Genomic DNA, 7,231 nt, shown 5'->3' with positions numbered 1-7,231 from the left:
CGCAAGGACATTCAAAGGTACACCCAACTTCTGTGGGAAACCGTAACATCAGAACCGATAAGAAACTGAGGAACGTCTCTAGGTAAGAGTTAACTAAAACGTGAGGCTGTGAGAATGAAAACTGAAACCTGTTTATTCTGCACTATAAAAGCTGTGCTAATTCTGCACTCGAGGCCTGCAAGCGTCACTGGTTTCCAAGGCACGGAGGACCAAGCTCGAGCTTGCTAATAAACAGCTCTTTGTTGCTTGCATTGGACTCTGGTGGACTTTCAGGGGAATTGTGAACTTTGGGCACAACACATGCATGTGTAGGCATGTGAGCATGCATGTGTAGGCATGCACATGTGTATGCATGGGCATGTGTGTAGAGTCACATTCCCGAATGACACACTGGGGTGAGTGAGGGTGGTGGCCTTGGTCTAACGGGGTGACAAACATCCTGGGAAAGTGGGAGTTAAGAAGAGCAGTCTGTAAGGGTTGAGATAAGATTGTGTACAAGGAGGCAGGCAGTCTGGAAGTCAGTCCCTATTGGTAGAGACACTAGGAAATCAGGGCCAAGAAGTGACAGTCACTAACACCACATGCACCAAGGCAGGGCAGTGTAGAACCAAATGAATGACTCTTGGTGATAACTGGGAGCAGTTTCTAGGTGGTGAGGGCCAGTGCATGTGAACATGAGAACCAGCAGTGTGCTGTAACAACCTGGATTCTATTAGTGTGAAAACAATCACACGCGAAGATCTGGAACAAGACCCGAGGTGAGGAATGAAGAGATGGGAAACTACTATTTTCCACAAGAATCAACAGGGCTAGGTTCAGAAGTAAATCCAAGACAGCAGTTAAGTTCTCCTCCCACCACACCTTCTTTCAGAGGTTAAGTTAGGAGAGAGACCTTTGAGGACTTAGCTAAGCCTGCCTAGTCCTTTTTGAGTAGGTAAAGATCCGAGAACTCCTTTTTTTTTCTGAAATGGGTAAAAACTGAAAGAATGAGAGCTTTGTCTAGCACAAGAAAGTCCTGAAGGTTACCTGGGTTTGGGGTGGGCCTCACCCATCTTCTCCACCCCAAATCCTGGTATAAGGATTAGGAGTTGCTAGACTGATTTGCTTAGGTCGGGAAGAATAAGAGCTACTGGCAAGAGCTGCCTTTTTCAGTGTTGGACTGACTTCCCAGGAAATATTTTTCTAGTTTTCTACTTCATAAATCTGTGATGACACCTTCATCTTGCTCGGAGATACCTTGACAGACTTGTCATGCGTGGATCTCAAGGACCTTTGTTTTTGCGTGAAGTGGAAGCTGAGGGAAGCTCTCTTCCATCCTCCAGTGACGAAGACTCCATCTTGGCATGCAGAGACTTCAAGAAACCAGTCTCCTCTCACACCTTAGGGGCCACAGAACACGGGCACCTGTCCTTTGTTTGAATGGGTGTGGGATTTCCGTCTCCTGTGTTTGCATTCTCCCTCTGCTGGAACGTAAGACTGCAGAGCGCTGTGTGCCCGATGGAGCTGGGGTCCCCTCTGCGTCGGCAGCAGCCTGGTCTGTGGGAATTTATTGTGGTGGTAGTGGCCCATGCAAGCTGTCTGTGCCCTTGAAGCCAGGCGGGGCAGGGGGGAGGTCACCCAGGCCTAGGAGGAGATCGAGGACAGTCTGTGCACTTGGGGCTATCCCTTGTGGAAGAAGCAGGGCCCATATCCTTTGGGGTGTGGCAGCCTTATTTTTTAGGAAAGAGAGCCTCTGAGGAACCCAGCGTCCTGCGGGGATGCGCAGGGCTGAAGTAAAGGGGAAAGCAGGGTGGCTGTAGTCCCTTCCCATTCACTGACCCAAAGATCTGGTAGGGGTCTGGGGGCTGTGGCTAAGACCTGAAGATGTCATTGTCATGTACTGGGGACAGAAGGCTCCTAGCAGCAAGGAGAGAAGATGCTGATTGACAGACAGCCTAGGGTCACCCATTTTAATGACTTGGGTCTTATTTTCTCCTTAATCTCTGCTCCTAACTTCAGTTCAACTCCATCCTACCCCCCTCCTTCAGATTCTCCTTCAACTATGATGAAGACCAAATGTTCTCCGTGTGTGTGTGTGTGTGTGTGTGTGTGTGTGTGTGTGTGTGTGTGTGATTTTTGTGCCTCCTGTGCTTTGGGGTGGTCTGGGTGGCCCTAAAACCAATGTTTTAGGCCCCAAACCTACACTCCCGGGATTTCCACATCGGGCTTGGCCACTTAGCTCTATACTCCAAATAAAGACGTGCCAGAGGCGTGCTTTTAATTGGCATGGCTCACTGCAGGAAGGGGGCAAGTAAACACTTCAGCCCATCTTCTGCCATGTGAGGACATGCTTCACACGTGAGCTATGGGTTTAAATAGACAAGGCATTAGGGCAGTGGGGGAAAGGTCTACACAACCAGGCATTAAACAATCCTGGTCCTTGGTGTGGTCCTTTGGATGATTAACTCAGTCCTGGGCATTAGGAAAGGGTTCTGGGGTTCTTATTTTGGGAAGCTGTTATTAAAACCATTACTTACCAGGATAAACAAATCCTTATTTTCTAGAGCAGGCCCAGAAGTTCTTTTTTTTGGGGGGGGGAGAGGGGCACACTTCCTTTTTTTTCTGTGGGTCCTGGGGCTTGAACTCTGGATCTAGGCCCTGTCCCTGCACTCTTCAGCTCAAGGCTGCCACCCTGCCCCTGAGCCACAACACCACTTCTGTTTTTCTAGTGATTAACTGGAGATAAGAGCCTCACATTCTTTAATGCCAGAGCTGGCTTTAAATCTTGATCCTCAGATCTCAGCCTTCTGATCAGCTAGGAGTACAGGCGTGAGCCTCTGCGCTCTTTACTTCCTCTTTGTAAAGATATTGCCAATGAACCCTTTTCTTCCCTCCCGACGACAACTCCAGACAACAACCCAGAGCAAAAAGACAGATGAAAAATGGAGATGAGGCTGTCAAGCTTTTATCTTGCTTTGAGTGAATTCACAAGCCCACGACTGGAGTCAGTGCTTTTTAGCCAAGGCAGTATAAATACCTGTTTTGTTTTTTGTTTGTTTGTTTTCAGTCCCGGAGCTTGAACTCAGGGCTTGAGCACTATCCTTGGGCTTTCTCAAGGCTAAAGCTCTATGGCTTGAACCACAGCACCACTCCTGCATTTTCATGTATGTGGTACTGAGGAATAGAACCTAGGTCTTCTTGCATGCTAGTGAAGCACTCTACTACTAGGCCAAACTCCCGGCTCCCTAAGTATCTCTTTTAACCCCCTTCTGGACTGGTTCTCTGCCTACTCTGCCAGGGTACCCAGAGTGTGGATCCTAGGGGAGAATTTGGGGCACCTGCCTACTCCAGGGTGCTACTCTCAGCCAAGCCACTCACATCTGTGGTGTCTGTAGCCTTTATTTAGGGGGAAAAAGTTACATGTGAATAAAAGTCAACAAAAATCCTGCATCTCGGTTACTCCCACCTGGGCTGTCATCTTCCTCTGGCCGAGGACACGGGCTTTTTGTTTATCTCTTCTTGTTTGGAGGACTCAGCTTGTTCAGTAACTGCTGACTCAATTTTCTTCCAGCATTAATAGGCAAAGACATAAATATTGCCGGTTCAGCGATCTCTGGAGAGATTTAGACCTTTTCCTTCCCAGCTGGGCTAATCAATTAGAGCGAGGTCCTTCACATACCATTTGTATCCTGTTCTCAACCCCCGGGTTCTCCTCAGGCGTATTTTGAAGGATCTCTAACAAGTTCTGGTCTGTGGGCATGACTTTCTCTGCTCAGTTGGCTCAATGTCTTTAATATATAAGGTGTCTAGTTCCTTCCACACCAAGTGGTGACAGGATAATCCTTCAGAACCCAAGGCGACGAACACTGTCTGCTCCAACAGGTATTCCAATTGTAATGCCACATCTCTGGGCAGGCCTTCCTCAGAGTTGTCTTTGACGTTCCCATATAGTCATACTGTGTGCTAAGGTGTTTTGCCCTACAGCTTGGGCACTGAAATCACACAAGAGTAAGTTGCAGAAAAAAAGAACTTAGGTCTTCACCTATAAACTTCTTTTAAAAAAGCTTGTTCATTTCTCAGTTTCTTTAGCTGTACTGGCGTTTGAACTCAGGACTATGTGCTTTCTAAAAGGTAGGCACTTTGTCACTTGGCTCAAGTCTCAAGCCCTTTGTGCTGTGGTTATTTTTGAGACAAGTTCTTGACTTTCGCTTGATCCACTAGGGACTGTGAGCTTCTTGTTTAGGTCTCCCCTGGGGGCTTGCGATGACAGGCATGAGCCACGGCACCCAACTTTTTCTGTCTAGAAGTGTCTCAAGAACTTTTTCACCTAGACTGGCCTAGAAGCTCAATCCTCCTGGCATCTCACCTGCAGAGTAGCTAGTAGATAGGTGTGAAGCATCATGGCCCAGCCTACACACGTTTTACCTGTTTTACCCGATTAGTTTTAGTTTCCTCCAGTTGAGACTTAGGAGACAATAACCCAAGGTGTGGCACCGTGGATGTGTGTAAGTACTTTACAATGAAGGACACTAGGGAGTGCAGAAACACAATTCCTCTGACCTCCTGGTCTCCTGCTCTTTCTTCTCCCCAGAATGAAACCAGAATTCTTTTCCAAGCTAGTCATCGAATCAGGAACCTTCTCACCCAAAGAGAGCCATCAATCACATCGAGAAAAACCCCTTTCTGCTTTCTCTGAGAAATCCAGGCCTCATAGAATGGAGGCCAATAGGACTCTGAAGGTACTCTGCCAGCTCTCCCTAACTCTATTATGAGATCAGACTTACTCTTCCTTGAACCTGTGCATCCAAAATATATTCATGTCTCTGTTTTGGAAAACTTGCATGTGATTTTTTTTTTTTGGTGCTGGGGTGGGGTGGGGTGGGGCTGGTACTGAGGTAGAGCTGAGGGCCTTGAACTTGCTAGATTGCTTGGTGCTTTACTGCCTGAGCTATGCTTTTTTCCTGGCAACCTGACATTTGTTAAGGGTGCTTAGACCATGGTCCTTAAAGTGGGTGAGAAAAGTAATTCTCCATCTCGTGCGCAGGGATTTATTTCTTGGCAACACCAATGACTGATCATGAGATCAAATGCTGTAGTCCCAGAGAGCAGAATCCTGAAGCCACGTGCTGTTAGCCTGCTGCCATGACAACAGAAGTCAATGGACTTCTAAAGAGGCAGGTTTGTTTTGGCTGGAAGTTTTGTTAATTTTAGTCCTTGATCAATGAGTTCTGTTGCTTTTGGACCTGGTGGGGGCATATCACCTCCCTATCCCCCTCCACAATGTTCCCCCCCTTGTGACCTGTGGACCTCATGGCCGTGTGTGTGTGTGTGTGTGTGTGTGTGTGTGTGTGTGTGTGTGTGTGTGTATTTGTGTATGCTGGTACTGGAGCTTGAACTCAGGTCTTAAGCTCTCTCACTTGGCTCTTTTTTTTTTTTTCATTCAAGTCTGGTCCTTTAACACTTGAGCCATACTTCTTCGTCTGACTTTTTGCTGGTTTATTGGAAATAAGACTCTCTTGACTTTGCTGCCCAGGCTGGCTTCAGTTTTCCATCCTCACAGCTCAGCCTTCTGAGCAGCTAGGATTAAAGGCCTGAGCCTGATGGAGACACCACATCTTAAAGTTCTGAAAGCACCAAGCTGGGACTAAGACTTTCGCATGTGGGCATCAAGGAGCCTTCAAGACACAAACTATGGACACTTACAAAGTGTGCCAGTGCCACCTGAGTCTGGCATCCCTGTCTGCTCCAGTTCTCTTTGTTCTGACACTGGCTGGGCTCTGCAGCTCGCTCCTCCCCAGAGCCCCGGACCTGCTGGGGGAGCAGGAAAGGGAAGCCTCGTTTGTCATCCACGGGCTGAGTCTGTGTTTGGAGGGTTTTTGGATGGAAAGCCCGTTGGCTTGCTAAGGAGCACGCCTGCCTATGTGTGAAGTGCAGAGGGGATGGTGCCATCCGCCACACGGGCGGGGGAGCCCGGGGATGGATGTGTGCCCTGCGCTGGGCCGGCTGTCCTGTCCGAGTGTCACAGCTTCTTATTTATGACCTCCCTTCCCACTGCAGAGCCGGCTGCTGTTTATGAGCTCGGCCCTGCAGAGGCCTGGACAGGGATTTGTCTCAAATGGGTGTCAGTACAGCAAAGGACACCAAGACTCAGCAAAGATGTAGTGAGGACAGAGAAAGAGTCCATGCCCCCATCCACTCAGTGGGGAGAGCGGGATGAGGAGGGGCTGTGCTCTGTCCCTGCTTTGCTAGCCTGACTCTGAGGTGAGGCTCTATTTTCACATTGCATAGAGCAGTGACACATCTCCTATCTGCCTGGCTTGACGGACAGGCAGCTCCTCCATGCTCCTGAGTATAGAGATAGCAGGTGGCCTTTAGTCTCCAGTGCCAGAACAGACACTTTTCAACCAGTCCACCTCCCCGTGCCTACTTCAGTTTCCTCTTCTGTGGAAAGCCTGCTTTCCTGTGAGCCAATCACCCAGAATATATGGAAGGCTTCCCTGGTGGTACTAAAGTTGGGTTAAGCGGAGGTGAAAGCAGGACAGTGAGCTCCCATGCAAGGGAGCCCTTCTCCCCAGCAGCAGGCCACTCTTGTATCTCCTGGGAGACACAAAAACGACTCCTCCTGGCCAGATGGGGAGCTGTGGGTATCTGACTGGGGGGCGGAGAGAGGGGGGAGGAGGGACACAATGGCAGTGACACAGCTATCCAAGCAGACCTACTTTTTGTAGAGGGGGAAACTGAGGGCCACAGGTGAGAGGCACCTTTTCCCATTGGGTTCTTTAGTGAAGGGACAGCAGGCATGCTGGCAGAACTGGCCGAGTCCCCTCATCCCAGCTTGGTTCCCATCCTGCCATATCTAAGCTGGGAGACTTACCTATATTCATTTTTTTTTTGTCGGTCATGGGACTTGACCTATGGACCTGGGCGTTGTCCCCGAGCTCTTCAGCTCAAGGCTACCACCCTGCCTCTTGAGCCACACCACCATTTCCGATTTTCTGGTGATTTATTGGAGATAAGAGTCTCTTAGTCTTTAGTGCCCAGGCTGGCTTTGAACTGCGATCCTCAGAGCTCAGGCTTCTGAGTAGCTAGGATTACAGGCGTGAGCCATCGGGCCCAGTCCTATATTCATTTTTGTCTTCTGGTGGTTAGATCATTAATTTGGATATTGGACGTCTCCCTGCAAAGGGTTTCCTGCTTATGAATCAATTCATCCCTTAAAATCTACTGTAGATAAAAACCCAGCTGCTACAAC

The sequence above is a fragment of the Megascapheus bottae genome, chromosome 20, assembly GCF_031878675.1.
Source record: "Megascapheus bottae isolate mThoBot1 chromosome 20, mThoBot2.hap1, whole genome shotgun sequence".
Taxonomy (NCBI): Eukaryota; Metazoa; Chordata; class Mammalia; order Rodentia; family Geomyidae; genus Megascapheus; species Megascapheus bottae.
The sequence above is the reverse complement of the archived record's forward strand: the minus strand, read 5'-3'. Positions refer to the sequence as shown.